Below are 18,230 nucleotides of genomic sequence, written 5' to 3'. Positions count from 1 at the left end.
GGGGATAGGGTCAGAGGGAGAAGCAGACTCCCCGCCGAGCAGGGAGCCTGACCTGGGACTCGATCCCGGGACTCCAGGATCATGACCTGAGCCGAAGGCAGTCGCCCAACCAACTGAGCCACCCAGGCGCCCTGTTTACGTGAAATTTAAACTGAACTCCCATGTCCTGTATTTTACCTGGCAAGCCCACTATCCATCCTTCCAGCAGCTTTGCCTGACCTCTCAGTCCATCAACCCCCTTCTCCACTCTTAGTCAGATGAACCCCTCTCTCCTCCCTGCACCCAGAGAGACCACTTGTGGACACTTCATTACAGCACTTGCGTGGACATTTTAAAACTGTTTGCTTTGGGGTATCTACTATATGACTGTGAGCCCTTGGAAGGCCAGGATCTCATCATATTGTGTCTCACATAGGCATTCCTAGCATCTATCACTGTTCCAGGCATATAACCAGTAAGGATCTCAATAAGACCCTCTGTCACAAAAAGAGCACAGGTATGTAGTAGAGGGAGGCAGATATGTGAAAAACCCAAGCTGAGAGAGGCATTACACCTGAGCATTGGTTTTGCACTGCGTTCCCCGAGAACCAAGGCAAAAAGTAAGCGTGAAACACTCACATGCTCTCTTTGCCGGCAGGAAAGAAAAATCTTGCTTAGATCTGAAGTCTAAGGGAAATAATCATGAGCGCCTTATACAAAGGCTGCAAAGAGAGTATGGGACTTTTGTATTGGCTCTCCTCTCGTGCAAATCCAGAGCCGACCTGATGCACAGATGCCACCGCAGGCAGACTCACCTCTCTCTCCCCAGGGCACACACAGAGTAGGCTGCACTAGAGGATGGCCAGGGCAGGGGGTGGTGAATGTCGAAGCCAGTTCCAGGAAGAGAGCAGAACTTCCTGTAAATCCTGCATGGACATGGACATGGCAGTGAACACTGAGCCCCAGGCCCTAAAGCAATCCTGTTAAAAACAGGGGCTGGGGGTGGGAGTGCCTGGGGGGCTCAGTTGGTTGAGCATCTAACTCTTGGTTTCGGCTCAGGTCATGGTCTCAGGATGGTGAGATTGAGCCCTGTATTGGACTCCGTGTTCATCGGGGATTCTGCTTGAGATTCTCTCTCCCTCTCCCTCTGCCTCTCCCGGGGCTTGCACATGCTCTCTCTCTCTCTCTCTCCCTCTCTCTCAAATAAATAAATCTTTAAAAACAGAGACTGGGACCAGAAGGCCAGGTTTCCAGAAGCCTCTGACACCTGGGAGTGGGGCAGGGCAAGAGAAGCTGGGAGGGGCTCTAGCCCTGTGACACCTGGTGCCAGGTCCTGACCTCAGAGCTCAAGGCTTCACTGGGACACCACAGAGTAGGAAAAACAGGGCTTTAGTGACTCCTTCCCCTCTCTCCCTGGGAGGTGAAGTGGCCCATGCTTCCCTGGCAGCGGGCCCGTAAATCTGCCAGGACTGCCCCAGGGAGGCCAGTGCCCCAGCAGCAGGACACATTCCCTGTGCTTATTTACCTAACCCTTCGTGGCAGGCACACCAGGGAGCTCCACCACCTTTCTCCAGAAGAACTCGGATACACATGAGGTGCTGGGGGGAGGAGCGGGAGAGCGCATCATCACACTCCTGCTCCCCACTCCGGGAGCCTTCACCTCTGTCCAGGGCTGGCTGGGAAAGCAATCATGTCTGAGCCTCCCTGGGGGCAGAGGGGGCAGCCTCCCTCCCCTCCCCCCCACCAGGCTCCCTCTGCTGGCTCAGGCACAGCCCAGTAGAGTGAGCTGTCTTCCCACTGTCTTCCCCAGGTGCATCCTTCCTGCGTTATGGCCTTAGAGCCTCACAAAAAGCCTCAGGAGCTGGGAGAGAAGTCCATTATCCCCATTTTACAGAAGACCCAGAGCTCAGAACGGTAGACCCCTCCCCACCAATCCAGCCACCACGGCACTGTGGTGCAGGACACACTCAGATCAGGAACACAGATCTTTGGATTTCAATCCTGTTGACTCCGCACTAGGCTCAACTGCCTTTGCTAAATGCTCATCCCTGGGGAGAGAAACCTGGAGAGCCTTCAGCTGTCCTCAACATCTTATCGTGAATTCATTTATCAGACTCTTCCAAGGGGCCCGCTGGAAAGAAAAGATGGCTTTGAAAGAGTGGGGAGGATGGAGAGCTAGGTCTGAAGGTCTGGACAAGGGCATGAGGTGTTTTCCTATGTGATCCCAGGACACAAAAAGAATAAGATGGAGTCATGAGTACATACAGGCATCTGAAGTGGGGGCTGGGAACTACTGCAAGGACGGTGCCCTGGCCCGTCCTCAGTTACAGATTGACCGCAGTGCTCTGTGCAGGCAGCTGCCCATAAGCATGTACAGTTGGCCTGCCATCATGGGGATGCCCAAAAGAAAGGCTCCAGGGAGAAAAGACTTTGAGGCATGCCAAGAGAGAGAGCTCGCTATATACCCATGAGAGGGGGGTGCCTTTCGGGTACAAAAGCTGATCCAGGCTGTAAGGCAGGAGGTCTACCTATGGTCCTCTCTAGAGCCTAGACGTTTCCAGAGTTCCATGATCATTCCAGGAGTGATATTTAAAACTTTTAAAACCTGGGGTGGCCAGACGCCTGGGTGGCTCAGCCGGTTAAGCGGCTGCCTTCGGCTCAGATCGTGACCCCAGGGTCCTGGGATCGAGTCCCGCATCGGGCTCCCTGCTCCGTGGGGAGCCTGCTTCTCCCTCTGCCATTCCCCCTGCTTGTGCTCGCTTGCTCTATCTCTAACAAATAAATAAATAACACCTTTAAAAAAAAAAAAAAACCTGGTATGACCAAGAGGATGGTATGTCACATGAAGATCACCTGTGCGGGTGGGTACCAGCTGGCCCCCAGCACTGGGACAATTCCAACAGAGATGTGAGTGGATACGCAGTTCCCAGGATGTACCATGCTGCCTTGTGTCTCTGTGCCTAAAGCTCATGCTGCCCCGGCAGGCCTGCCTGTCCCCCCAGCCCCGATCCAAGACTCAGCTCTCCACCTTCTCTTGGGCCATTCCCCGGAGCCTCCCAGCGAGAAGGGGCCAGGGCAGTCCTGTGTCTGCCCCCTGGGTCCCACAGCTATCTGAATACCTCTCCTCAAACACTCTTTGCTTGTTTACATGTCTCTAGAAGCTTCCTGAGGACAGAAACCATCTTTTTGTCCCCCTATCTCCAGTACTTAGCTCAGTGCCTGCCACAGAGTAGGCGCACAGTGGACGTGTGATTACCAAATGAGGCTGGTCCTATAACCCACCTCTAAGCATTGAGAATCAAGGGCAGGTTGGTAAGTGGGGCATCCTGGAAAGCATTTTTTAAAATAGACAACCTTAGAAGGCACGCAACTTGGCCTTTCCCTCTTCTTCCTGCTTAGAATTCAGGTGTGATACCAAGAGGTACAGCAGGAATCCTGCCACCATGAGGATAAAGGCACACACGCTCGGGTAGAGGAACAGAAAGATGGAAAGAACCTTGTTTGTAAGAAATGACCTGATGGCCTGCCCTGGAATTCTTGTTAGGTGAGACCTACAATCTCTCTCCCCCACTTTTTGAAATCCAAAGTCATTTGGGTTTTCTCTTTCATACAGCTAGAAACAAGCCTAACTGACACAGAGCTGTAGTTTAGGGACTCTCCAAGCAGACAGAAAACTCAAAAGCTTCAAGTTCTAATTTTTACTGTCTCCTAGTACTTTACTATTCAAAGGTCGGTCCCCAGACCAGCAGCATCCGCACCTTCTGGGAACTTGTCAGAAATGCGAAATCTCAGGTCCCACCCCAGACGTGTCCGATCAGAATTTACATTCTAACAAGATTCCTAGGTGACTTTTATGCATATTTAAGACTGAGAAGCACCATCCTAAGAAACTCTAACATGTGCCTGCCATTCTCCTGTTTTGACTCCTATAGTAGCAGAGCACCCTATCTCGAAGTGTCAGGGTTTGTCACACACGTGCATCACATTTCTCTGCACCCCTCAATTTAGCATCCCCCTGGAAGGGCCCGCTTTTCTGAACAGGAGACTTAGTCACAGACAAGCTCTTCAGCCACCCCACGGGTAAAGCATTCAGACAATCCTTTAATAACGAAACCCGGTTCTCCAGCAGGAAGGATAGACAGGCAACTCTCTTTCATAAGGAAGCTGCGCTGCAGGGGCCTTAGCAAGTAAAGGGCATGCAGCGAAGAGGTGCTGCCCCTTGGCCCCTCCGAAGCTGACTGCAGTGGCCAGGAGTGAACAGACCCTGCTTTCTTCCCCACGCACTGTAACTTAAGCAGCTGTGTATCCAGAGGCTTCTGCGATCTCCCAGCAGCGCCACACTCTATCATATTTAATATCTGTCACTATGCAAACACGGCCTTCTAGCAATCCACCTAACACTTGGAGTGTTACAAGAAAGCCATAGCCCCCACCCCTCAGAAAAGCATAATTTGTCCACCCAACCCTTTTGTTCTTTATTTTTAACTATAGTCTAGACCACCAAATTACTTAATACACGGTTTAAAGCTCCATAAATAACAACTCCCCAAGTAGAGCCACTCAGCCTTGGAGAGCTTCCCAAGTTCTGCATTAACTCCTCGGGTGTGAAGCGTTTCCAGCCATTTCGGTCCATAAATATATAACTGGCTCCTTCCTAAATTGCCACATAATCCTTACCACCATCACTTATATTTTCTTTTATTGCCATTATCATTGGAGCCTTGACAGGAGAATAAATTATTCTTTCTGGAGTATGAAATGTTCTGCATCTTACACCATTTTAACTCACCCACACTCCCAGATATTTTATCTTATTTCCATCCCCTCCCCAAGGAAATTGCCTCCTTGCAATTAGCAGGGATTTCCGATTGGGGAGTTTATTCCATTCTCCCTTTTCTCCTGACATAACCTTTGCCCAGGCTGAGTCACATGAGAGAGGCCGTCTAAGATGTATTCTCAAACCCCTAGAAGCATAGAGGTAAGAAAGAAAGACACGCATCAAATCAACCAAGGGGGCAGTTTGTGCAGAGCAGAGAGTTGGGGAAAGGGGAGGTGTGAAGAGCCCAGGCTGAGGAGATGTCACAGTCGGTCAGGACAGCCTGCTTCATCCCCGAGCATTCGTCTGCCCACTCCTTGTCCAGCACCTCGGAGAAGCCAAGGGCATCCCGGGGCCATGACCCCAGTATGAGCCCACCAGGAACTTACCTCCCTGTGGCATTAGGCACGTGCAGGTCCCCATAGCCGCCAGGTCTAACACTTCTGTCAGATTGGAAGACAATTCTCGTTCCCCATCATTTTGTTCACATCCCCAGCTCTGGCCCTGCCCAAACCATCCTAAACAAGTAGACTCTCGGCCTTCTGAGAGCTTTCCGAAGGTTGGGTAGTTACTGTCATTGAGAATAGGTACACTTGCAGCAGATTACCTAGGATGGCAGGTAGGAAGAGCCAGGCAGTGCTAAGGTCCAAAAAGGGGAGAGAACTCTGAAGAATGAGCTCACCTAGCCCCGGAGCCAAGAAAGTCACACTTGCAAACCTCTGTCTGGTTGGGAGCGACGCCTAACCCAGCTGGCCACACCCTGCCTTCCCTCTTCACTCCTCTGGCTGAGGTCCCCTCCAACTCTCCAAGGTGAAGGGAAGATAGAGGCCTAGCTTTGCAAAACACAAGGAACCAGAGGTAGTGTCCCAAGACTCACACAAGCCTCTCCTTTGTGCTTAATAAGGACGTATATGATAAATGTGTGAGCCCAGGCTCTCTGTCTCCAAACCCTCTCCCCTGATCTTCCACACATCATATTTCTCCTGGTTCGGGCATAACTGACTCTTTTATGAAAGATCTGCAGACTGCTCGAAACAAATCCCATGACCCCTCTTGTTCTCCAGAGGAGGGATGTTCCTGGTGGGCAATGGGCGCCAGACACAGGTTGCATGATCCGTGGATGTGAGGGAGGCAGGGCGGGACAGGGGCAACTTGCCTGATCCTCTCAGCAGCCCAGCCTGCCTCTCCATGCCCGTTCCTGGCTCTCTTACTGGACGCTTGGCCACTCTCAACACCCCTTCCTCCCACTGCAGGCATTCCAGATGGAACACCTTCTTCACAGCTGATTATCAAGGGCTCTTCCTGGGAGGTGAGTGAACCCCTGGCCCCTGAGCAGCTCCTCCCTGGGGCCAGTGCAGGGCTGGAGAGCAGAGTGCAGGGGAGGAAGCGTCTGTGGAATGCAGCCCTCTCCCCAACACTCAGAGGCCAGCCTGAGGGGCATAATAGAATACATTAGTCCACAGCCCATTCAGCGCTGCCTCTTTAAGAACAATGGCGGCAACTGAGCTGATTTTTGCCAAATGACTGGCCTTAGTCCATTCGGAGCACAGTGGAGCTCACCAGACAAAGTCTATATTCAGGACTTCATAAGGGGGTGGCTCATGGGCACTGGGGCACCAGCACCAGATGACTTTCTGGGACCCCCCACTCAAAGCAATCCAGGAAAGATCCTTGAGGCTGGCACCCGCCACTGAGGCCCAGTCCTAGACAGAGCCCACATGGGCCCAGAGGCGGGCAAAGAAATTGCTGCTTGAAACAGGCAAGACAGATTTCGTTCTTAATTTGAGGGCCCTGGTACCAGTGGCTGATTCCAGAACAATCTTTATCATTTGGAGTTTTACATCGGAAAACCCAGCTTGGCACCTGAAAGAGAATGATGCTGGGATAATCTCAACCCTATAGAGATGGAGCAAGGAGCTAAGGAGTCTAGTTTTCCAGCCTGAAGTACTGAGTGTAGACATTTGCAATCTCTACACTTCTCTAAGCCTCAGGTCCTTAATTCATGAGGAAGTGGGCCAGACCAGCTCTGAAATTTCATGTGAAAAGAACACTCTGACCACACTTCCTTTACTTTATCCCGTTCTGCACTAGGAACTCCAAAAACACCAGAACTTGGAAAACTGAAGAGCCTGGTGCAAATGTTTGTGATAATTATGGCCTTGGCAAAGATCGGTGTGAAAAATGCAATGCCAACACCAAAAATGGAGCTGTTCTGATGTGATTTTTTTTTTTTAGCCCTAAACAGGTTTGTCCGAGTGGGGAAACCAGAGAGCCACCCCGTTGGCATAGCTGCGACAAGCAGGCGCCAGCAATGCCCCAAACCAACCCTGCCTTCTCCCACGGCATTCTCTTTCCTGCTGTGGACATACGTCGGATGACTCTGACGGGAAGATCCAGGACGTGGTCATAGGCTTTCACACTTTTCTTTGCATTTTTCCTCTTAGCTACTGCATTATCAGTATGGCTGACACAAGACTTTTGCCTAGATTTTTTTGTGCGCCTGAGAAAGCCATGCCAAAGTTTGGATACAGAAAATGCGGGATCTGTGTGCCTGGGTGGCTCAGTCAGTCAAGCGTCTGCCTTCAGCTCAGGTCATGATCCCAGGGGCTTGGGATCAAGTCCCACATCGGGCTCCCTGCTCAGCGGGGAGTCTGCTTCTCCCTCTCCCTCTGCCTGCCGTTCCCCTGCTTGTGTTCTCTCGCTCGTTCTCTCACTCTCTGTCAAATAAATAAATTAAATCTTTAAAAAAAAAGAAAAGAAAAGAAAATGCGGGATCTTAGGAGAGAATATTGCCCTGCTGGTTCAGACTCAGACATCACCCACTCAGGGAGGTCTTTCCTATTTAAGTGGCACCCAGCCTTTCCCTATCCCCTTTTCCTGCTTTATTTCCCTACCTACTTCTTATGATCTTCTAACACACTACATGTTTTGCTTATTTATTTTACTGTCTGTCTCCCCACCACCACCATCAAAATGTAAGCTTCCCAAGGGCAGAGATTTGTATCAGTTTTCCCATATCATATCCCATAGAACAGTGCCCTGGTACCTGGTAAGCACTCAGTGAATAAAGACTTGCTGAATGATGAATGAATGAATGAATGAATAGATGAATGAATGACATACAGAGAATATAGAACACAAACGTATATATAGTACAATTCAGGTTTTAAAGAAAGAACAGTAGGAAAAGAAGGAGGGGAGGGAAGGAAGGAAGGAAGGAAGGAAGGAAAAAAGCTAAAAAGCCTGGAAATAGGTACACTGAAATGTTAACTGTCTCTGTTTGTTGGACTCATAGGCTGTTTAAACTGTCTTCTTTTTGTTTTTCTTCATTTTCCAAAACTTCTACAATGACCATAATTTTTTTGGAAAAAAAAAAGAAGGTAAAAGGATAAATATTAATTTTAAAGAAGAGAAGATGGCTGAGGGACACTTGGGTGGCTCAGTTGTTAAGCGTCTGCCTTCAGCTCAGGTCATGGTCCCAGGGTCCTGGGATCGAGGCCCACATCAGGCTCCCTACTCGACAGAAAGCCTGCTTCTCCCTCTCCCACTCCCCCTGCTTGTGTTCCCTCTCTCGCTGTGTCTGTCTCTGACAAATAAATAAGTAAAATCTTTAAAAATCAAAAAAGAAGGGTGAATAGCACAAATGTCTTTCTCGGGCAGAAGGAACAATGTAAGTCTCTAATACTAGCTTCAATTACATAGGTTCTTAAAAATCCTGCCTCATTTGAAATGTCAGGTGATTATTGCAAAAGACTAAGTGTGGGAAGGGGGGGGTGAACGATGGCTCACATTTCTGGATAATTGCCCCCATTGTCCAGGTCAGGATGAATTTGGAGTCATACTCTATATCTTTCTTCCAGACCACACAGAAGTCAAGTATGGAGTCAGAACTCTGGGGCCAGCAATCAATCAACAAATATTTAATGAGCTCCTACTATGTGCAAAGGTCTGTACTTGATGTGTGTTCTCTCTCTTCCACGTCTCCTCCTCAGCTGCTCGCTGTCACTTTGCCACATCTGAGTCTGCTTTGCTTGGGCCTCCTGTCCTCCCAGGCACCACACGCCCAGTCTGGGCATCTGATCATCGCATCGTGCATCCCCTTAAGAGAAGAGATCCTGAGCTTCTTCCACTTGCTCTGACTCTGAACAAAAGGTCAGAAACAGGCTCACAGAAGTTAAACAGCCTGGGTGCCTGGGCGGCTCAGTTGGCTGAGCGACTGCCTTTGGCTCAGGTCATGATCCTGGAGTCCCTGGATCAAGTCCCGCATCGGGCCCCCTGCTCAGCAGGGAGTCTGCTTCTCCCTCTGACCCTCCTCTCTCTCATACTCTCTCTCTCTATCTCATTCTCTCTCTCAAATAAATAAATAAAATCTTAAAAAAAAAGAAAAACAGCCTGCTTGAGGTCACAGACTGGGTTACTGGTGAATGCCAGGCCACTTGCCTGGGACCCCTCCACCCTCCTGGCCATAGTGGGTGTGAAACCAGGCATGATCCACCCATAAGACAGCCATGCCAAGAGGGAGACTTGGAAGGTCATATACCTGTCATACCAGGGGAGCGCTTGGCAGCCGCCCTTTCCAGACTACTGGAATTCATCCTGTAATAACTTGCCACACAAAACACACCTTTCCCGTTTGGACTGGACCCTGTCCCAGGACGAGAGGGATGGTGAGCTTGCCTCCTTGAGTGCCGCAGAGAGCATCCGAGCGTGCAGAGGCCTGGGGGTGTTTGTTCTGAGGAAATGCTGGACAAACCATGTGTCATCCAATGAGAGAGGGGAGGCAGAGAGCCTGGTGGTTCGGACCTCGGGGAGTGTGTCTGGGCATGTGGCAGGATCCAGCAAGGTTTGCAAGGATTTCCCGCCAAACTAATGAGGGTCCTGGCAGAGCGCCGCATTCACTGGCAGGGATCCTCCTCTAATTGGGATCCAGCCTCAGCTCCACTGGAGGGCATCAGCCTGTGAGTGGAGAGCCTTGTTCTCAGAAGCTTTCCTGCCCCGCCTCCGGGCCCCAGCGTAGGGTGCAGACCGAGACACCCTGTATGGCATGACACTAGCCTCACCAACAGCTCCTTTGCCCTCCACCTGCCCCCCATCGACATGCTTGAGGAGTCCCCACATGATAACCCCCACAAAGCCTCAACCTAAGCACAGGCGGCCACAAGAGACCAGCTTCTCTCCTGCTTTACAGCCCCAGCTGTGTGTTTTGGGGCTCCAGCCCATTCCCTGTGCCACCCACCTTTTCAGGTTCTGATTAGACCTCCGACTATGTGTGGTGCATCCCTCCTCCCTACGCACATGCTTTACGCAGGTGGAGAGTATCAGCCAGAAGTAGACCAGCATGGCTGGTGCTCCCAGCTGGGCCCGGCAACATGGGGACTGCTGTGTGGGGAGGGAAGGAACCCCAGGGCTGGTGGGGCTTCCATACTCGGGGAACATCTCCAGAACGAAAGACAATTCCCCACCTTTCAGGGTATGACCAACACTTGACCAGCCGCTCGTCTTGATGAAGTTATTACGGTTCCTGCCTTTCGGTTGAGGAGACCAAAGTAAACAGGACACGGAACCACCCTCAAGATGTTTCTAGCCTCCTGTAGAAGACCTCATTTGCCTGTCCACAAGCTGAAATAAGATTCAGATTCTGATCCAATTAAGATTTACTCAATGCCTTCTTTGTGTCACACATGTTGACAACCATTTGTACATATATTAGCACAATAAAATCTTCTCAGCAAAGTCTCGGAGGTAAGATCATTCCAAAGAAACTGAAAGTGAAGTGTTAAGCAATTTGTCCAAAGCCACAGAGCTGGGAAGTGGAAGACTGAGATCCAGGGCTCAGAAAATCTTTGCCAGGACATGGCCGTAGGGGATGGAGCCGAGGAGCAACTAACTGAAAAGGTGAACAAATCTTTTTGAGCTACCATTGAATGTACCAGGTCCTGTGTCACTAGGCTAGAGATCTTCACCTTCACACCAGGCCACAACAAAGACTTCCTGGGATGGGTGCCACGCCCCCACCCCACCCCCGCTTGCCGGCGGGGAAGTTGGCCCATCCCGCCCCGCCCCGTTGGGCTGCAGGATGCAGCACAGGACCACCACACCCTCTGCATTTTTTCAAGTAGCTCCGGCTAAGGAGCAGGTGACACTTTCCACGAAGTGCATGGAGGTGGACGTTTGGAACTGCTTTCTGCACAGCTTTCTCCTTTCTGTCTCTCTTTCTTAACTCTTTAAAAAAAAAAAAAGAAAGTAGGGTCTCTATTGTGTCCTATTGTGTACTGGCTGCCTGGCGGCTGATTTTTTCTGCCCTGTCTCATTAAGATGGATGGGGTTGCTGTCTTATTAATAATTGGGAAGGTTGCCCTTTGTTCCCTTTTCCTCTCCTCACTAACGAGGCCTGCTCCCGTGGCTCCATAAAAAGCCTCACAGCCCCGGGCACTCCAGAGCTCCCTTGTATGCAGGGCGCAGGCTGCCAAGGCAGGTCTGGCGGCCAAGCCAGAGCCTTCAAACCTTCTCACCTCTGGAGTTCTGGAATCATAGGAAGAAGGGCTGGGAGTGTCATCCAGCCACCCGCCCAGAGGCACCCACAGGGTGGATTTAAGAACCCCAAACCCGAGTCCTGGATCTGTTCCTAGACCCCCCACACCCGCTGTGCTTTGCTCTCCTCACTATGCTACCATTAGCTCTTTCCCGTGAGCTATTTATCCACTCCATTAGCAAACATGCTCTGCTTCCCATGTCAAAGAGAAAGAGGATTCATTCATTCATTCGTTGATTCAGTGCATATATTTTTTTGAAGGTCTACAATGTGCCAGGCACAAGATGTCAAGAAAGTGTGAAGTGCTATGGAAAAAATCAAACAGAATGATTATATCTGGAGGACTGAAATCAGGGAAGGCCTCTCAGAGGAAGTGACATTCCCCTTGAGACCTGAATGGCGAGTACAAAGCAGTTCCAACTCCCCTGCAGAAGGGTAAAGCCCTCAGAGACCAGGACTATCACATGTGAAACAATTAGGGAACAAGTAGGCATTAAGCTATGTGGGACTGACTCTAACCTGGACTTGGCTGGAGGTTTCAGGAAGGAGGCAGAACCTACGCTGCAATACATGAGGACCAGCTGGAGAAGAGGTTGCTGAACATTCCAGGTGGGAGAAGGCCGGAGCCAGGGCAAGGAGCAGAAAGAACATGGCCTGCTCATGAGACAGTGAAGGGTGCAGGCAGAGCACATAATAGTCACTTGCCCCTTTGTCCTGAATCTCTGTAACTGATGTACCTGGGCACTCGACCACCCTCACCTTTCCTCCCTCCAGACCCTGCCCTGCTCATTCCAGATGCATGGGACCCAATCCCGGAGGAACAACCTCTGTGGGCCTGTCTAGCCTCTGGATTCTTCTTGGTTAACCCCCCACTCTGCAGCCACGAAGCCCAGCTGAACGCAGAGGAATCGCCCAGGAGAAACATCCCAGTAAAGAAGAGTCCCTAAGAGAGAGGTGGAGGCCCCACCAGCTCGAAAAAGCTTTGGCTGTACGCATTATGTTCTGCTCACAAGTTTAAACTTCAGCAGACCTGTCCTCTCTGCGGCATGAATTCCCCTCGCCCTGCCCACTCTGCCACCCCCTGCTGAGAACCTGAGCGTCTGTTCCCAGAAAACACTTCAAAGTTCCTCTGTGGGCACAGAGTCCCTCTACCTCTGCTTCACTGCCAAAAAAGCAGCAAGAAGAAAAAGGAGAAATGATATTTGCTTTTTATAACACTACCTGATTTTCTTCAAGCCCTCCTGACTTTTTTATGCCCCTGGCTTATGAACTAAAGCGTATTCACACAGCCAAGTAAGAAAGGACCTCCGCTCGCAGGGATGTCCCAGTTTGAGGAATTCTAGCCCCCAGCACCCCTCCCCCTCCCACTGCCATGTCAAGAAGATTAATGCCCTTTCTCCAACCTGTGAATGGAAGGCTGGGCTGTCACAGAATCTCCCAAGGAAAGGAAGCCCCCCATGTTTGCATGGGACTGAGAAACTCGGTGCGCACGCACGCACATAAACACACACCTGCACTCTCATGGTGGCCACCTCCCAGAATCCACCAGGAGAGGCATTTTTTTCTCAACCTCGTTTTAAGGCTGCATCAAAACTTATCATGGCATCCAAGTAGAAAAATTAGGTTGATCCTCGATTATATCTGGGAGCTAGCAGGTCCCATGTGGGAGGGGACCTGGGCTTAGTCTGATTCAGTTACCCCGACAAATTTAGTAGGCCTCCACAGGTGCTCCTTTTGGTCCTGCCCCCTGAATTTACTGAGGAGAAAAGAAGAGCAAATCTAGCAAGCACAGACTGAGTGCCTCTTGTTCACAAAGTGCCACGCCAGCTTGGGGAAGCTAAGTAAATAAGACACAGTCCCTCCTGTGGCCAACCACCCTGCCCTGATTCCACACTCAGGATCAGCCCTGGCTCCCATCTGCTTTGCTGCTTTTCTCCCTAGCCCTCCATCATTTGATTCTTAACACTATTTATATATGTTTCTGAGCATGTTTCCTCAGCCTTAAATGGTAATAATCAACACAGCTATCTTTTTTTTTTTAAGATTTTATTTATTTGAGAGAGAGAGAGAGATCACGAGCAGGGGGGACGGGTAGAGGGAGAAGCAAACTCCCCGCTGAGCAGGGAGCTCGATGCAGGACTCAATCCCAGAACCCTGGGATCATGACCTGAGCTGAAGGCAGATGCTTAACCAACTGAGTCACCTGGGCACCTCCTATTAGCTATCTTATAGGGATGTATTAATGCATTTAAGTGAGATAGTGCATTTAAAAGCATAATAATGCCTGCCAAATAATACCCATCACCTGCAAAATGTTAGCGAAGCTTATTCTTCTTTGCTCACTCACAGTACCCTCTGAGTGTCTACAGCACAGTGACTGACATGTGTTTATCTTTAGTCCTCCAGCCCCAGCTCCAGCTTAGACCTTTGCCCATAGTAGATGTTTGTTAAATGTTTGTTTAAAAAATACCCCATATCCTGGGGCGCCTGGGTGGCTCAGTCAGCTAAGCAAGCATCCGACTCTTGGTTTCAGCTCAGGTTATGATCTGAGGGTCGTGGGATCCAGACCTGGGAAGGGCTCCATGCTTAGTGTGAGGTCTGCTTGAGAGTCTTTCCTCCTCCCTCTCTCTCCCCCTCTGCTCGTCCCCCCACTCGTGCTCTCTCTCTCTCAATCAAATAAATTAATTAATTAAATCTTCAAAAAAAATACTCCACATCCATTCAGTTCTGGGCGCTGATCTCTCAGAAGCTGGTAGCACCGAGATTTGCTAACTTAAGGAATTCAGTTGTATTGAGGTATTAGGGCTCAACAGTTCTCAATGTGTTAACCTCCCCAGATAACAGAAGTTATATGCTGGGAACCTTGTATTCCTTAAACCAAAAGAATGCTTAATGGGGCCCATTTAAAGCATTTGAAGGGAGGGATGATTATTGTGGACAATTATGTAACACTCATTAGAGTGCACCCTAAGAAGTAAGGTAACCCTCATTAAAAAGAACGGACATGACCGGGACAGTCACACCCACCAAGAGGTGCCTCTCTCTGTCACTGACCCAATTGAATTGCCTCAAACTCTGCCTCCCCGAGACTTTGAAAAGTGTCTCCGGCCGATGTTTCTCTTCCGTAAAGGCTGCACATCCCTCAATCATCTGGTCATGCCTGGCAGTGCCTTCTCACTGGATTCACATCTTCCTGCATGTGGCACCGGCTGGCGGCTGCCAAAGTCCTGGGGCAGGACGGGAGGACGCCAGCTGTGAAGGCGAGCGGCTGGCTCACCTAACCTGGCCAGCCAGGACTCCTCCAAAGTCAAGGAGCCAGAGTAGATGTGGTTTCACCCATTTGGGCATCTCAGGAGAGCCATGAAGACTCTCTCCTGGTGCCGCTGTCTCTGTCAGCTTTGTTCTGGACATGGCACACACTTATCCACAAGCCCAGAGTAGATCCTGACTGCCTACTGCATCGAGCCTAACTCAGGGCCCTCTGCACTGGCTCACGACTCTCCCTCAGGCCTTCCCTCGCACCAGCTCCTGTTCCGTGGCCAAACTACACAGCTCACCTTTCCCTGAATACCCACAGGCTTCCTGCCTTCCAAACGTTACCTTTCCTGCTCCTCTTTCTTAAGCATCTAATCCCATCTCCTCCCTCATTTGAAATCCCCTCATCCATCCCCACTCCAGGTTCAACTCAGTCACCCCCCTTGCTGACCCACATCAGCTAGATCTCTTTCTGAATGCTTGTGGCAGCTGATACTCTGCTCTATGGCCCTGCTGTTTTTCTGCTTTGCTTTATGTTGTCTCATTCATCTTTCTGGATGAGAAGCTCTTAAAGAACAGGGGTCTAGTCTGACCTTTCTCCCCCACAACTCTTGCACAATGGCATAGATGGCTGGGTGGATGGATGGATGGTTGGAGGGGTGGATGGAGGGAGGGAGGGATGGATGGAGGGAGGGATGGATGGAAGAATGGAGGGAAAGAGGGCAAGAGGGAGGAAGAGGAATAAAGGACGAAATGCAGAATGAACGAACCAAAGGCACTTTGCCCTGGGGGTCCACCGTGTCCTGGTTAGTAACCGGGGGCCGGGCTACTGACGACGGGATGGTCAAAGTGTTGGCCCTTGCCTGAATGGCTTGCTCCCGTCCCTCCTCCCCTGCCCAGGGCCTCCCTTTTGTGGCATTCATCACACAGGCCTGGGCTCATTGAGGAAAAAATATGCAAAGGCAGAGCAGGGGTGGCCCTGCCCCGTGAAATCCTCTTCTTCAAGGGCCACTGCCCCCACAGGAAATCACTGAGGGACAGATCAACCTGCTGGGCCTCTTTATCCCATGGCCCGGACACCCCGGAAGCTAACCGGGGCCACACACAGCAGGAGACACACACAGTCGCCTCCGCCAACAAGCCACTGGTTGTCACCAGGCAGTGACAAATTCTCCATGCTGCCCACACACACAAAAGCCAATGCCTGGTACCAAGAGAAGCCACATTCAACAATGATGCTTCCGTTTACCAGAACTACAATCCCCGAGATCCTCATTTCACTCGGGTTTGTGATTATTTATCTTGCTTTTTGCTTGTTTAGATCTTTGTACCCATTCTGAAGGAAAAAGAGAAACAATCCGAGAAAACAAACTGACCTTAGAATTGTGGTCAAGAAGACTTCCAGAAAAAAAAAGAAAGGAGGGCGGGTGCTCTAGCATCGAAGGCAGCACCCATGACCCTGCCCCTCGTCAGCGCACGCAGGAACTCTCCCTTCCAGGCTGCTCTTGGCCTTCTTTGCAAGCTGGAGGTTGCCTGTATTTGTGGATTGATTGACCCCATGCACAACACCGCACTGCAGAGGGGCCCAGGTAACCAAGTCTCATACCACCTACTTCCTCTCCCTGGTCGCTGACGGAAGCCACCCCCCAGGCCACTGCAGGACCGTGCGCCCCCAGAAAGGACTCCGGCCGCCTGCCGCCCACTCTCCTTCCACCGCCTACTCGCTGCGTGACCTCGGTAAGGCGGGATGAGACCCCCAGCGGGTGGCCCAGAGGATGCGTGGAGATATTGTATATCAAAGCGTCTCCTGCAGCCCCAACACACAGGAGGAGCCCAGCAATTGAGTTTCTTTGCGTTCCTCTGCATTCCAGACCCCTCTCTGACTCCTGGCCGGTCGCTCCCGGAGAGGTCTCCTGGCGACTCGCGGGCCTCAGGCTGTCGCTCTGGCTCCTGAGGGGAGCTGTGTGGACCCATCGGACCCTGAGACCACCGCAGACATTGTCCCGTGGAGCTGAAGAGGTACGGGGCAGGCGCTGAGGAACTCAGGCCCCCCAGCCCGGGCGTGCTCCTGAGCGCGCCCGCCCAGAGCAGCAGCTGCCAATGAGCCTGGGAGGGATGGAGGCAAACAGTTAAGCCCTAAGTCCTCACCCCACCCCCAAGTGCCTGTCCTCTCCGAGCATCCTCTTACCCTGGGCGTGCTGCCAGCTCCCTCACATACCTGGAATACCTCCTTTCATTCCTAGGACATAGAGACTGCCACTGCCCCTTACAGATAAGGAAACTAGGGCCCTGAAGAGTTATCTTTCTCAGTAGAACGTCTCAAGAGTGGTGGAACCAGCATTTGAGAGCCTGCAGAGCCGGGTCTGCAGCCATATACTTTGAGGGGCTCTGCATTTTCACGCCCCCAGGCTTTAAATAAGAGGAGCCCCCCCATCCCAGTACCACCTCTAGGAGATCCACAGTGGGTAAGCATGTTTCACATATTCTAATTCTCCTCTCATTTTTTGAGTTGGGAACTACTGAGGTCCAGAGACACGCAAACTGTTAAGTCAAAGAGCCTATAAGAGGCCATGTCAAGATTCCTCTCACCCCAAAGCCTGCGACATTTCAGCTCACCGGGTCAGAACTTCTGCTCCGAGAGGTCAGTGTCAGACACACAGAGGAAGCCGAAACTGCCACCTCTGTGACCATTTGAGAGGTAATGAGACCCCATCTGTTCAGGTGCTCCTCCCTGAACCCCAGGCACAAACTGAATTCCAGCCCAAGCCTTGGAGCTTCGGGGTCTTCTCCAAGAGCCCCGCAAAGTATCGGCAGTGATGAGTTATGTTATCTGGGACGGGGGATATATGCACCAACAGAGTAGCGGGGCTGCCTTTATCTGGACTTAGCTGTCTGTTGGTAGAGAACAGACCCCATAAGGATTATGTCAGCGGATGGGGTCACTTTGATTTGGGGAGGGGGGAAGTGGATGTTGATGGGGCTGTCAAGGTGACCGAGGGGGGTGCGGTGACTAAAGGATGGAAGTGGGAGAACCCAGAGACGGTGGTGCCGAACATAAATTCTACATTTTCATGACGTAGGCTGGCCCAAGATGGGACAGGTGCAAACCCAGCTTGGAAATGCTATGAGTCCCAGCACTTCTGCTGCTAGAGCCGGTAACCTGATAATTCCAGTTATGGCTCCTAGTATCATTGCTCTAATCATCATCAATACCATTTATTTAGGTGTCAACATCACTTCCTGGCCTTCTTTACATTCTCTGTGGTACCAAGCACAGTGTTGACCCTCTCCTACCCCTGTAATCTCTCCTTCATCAACACAGGGACCACTGAGTCACAGAGCACTCCACAAGCAGGCTCCAGCCTGACCCTCTGGAACCATTCTCTGTATAACAAAGCACAGACTCCTCAGCTGGACCCTCATGCCCTGCAAGCTGAGAGCCTGCCCTCACCCAGTGAAGACTCCTGAAGGGGCAAGCAGAGATATTGCCCCTTGGAGTCTTTAGCCAGGTGGCTGCCTCTGGCCCTTTAAGGATGAAAGAGCCTAGCGGGTGGGGGTGACTGAGGTGCCCTGAGCTGGCCAGAATGGAGTCTAACCTGCAAAGCTCCTGGTTGAAGCAACAGGTCTCCTATGCTCCCTGAGGAAATC

Source organism: Zalophus californianus, chromosome 2 (genome assembly GCF_009762305.2).
Source record: "Zalophus californianus isolate mZalCal1 chromosome 2, mZalCal1.pri.v2, whole genome shotgun sequence".
Taxonomy (NCBI): domain Eukaryota; kingdom Metazoa; phylum Chordata; class Mammalia; order Carnivora; family Otariidae; genus Zalophus; species Zalophus californianus.
Note: the sequence above shows the minus strand (reverse complement) of the source record.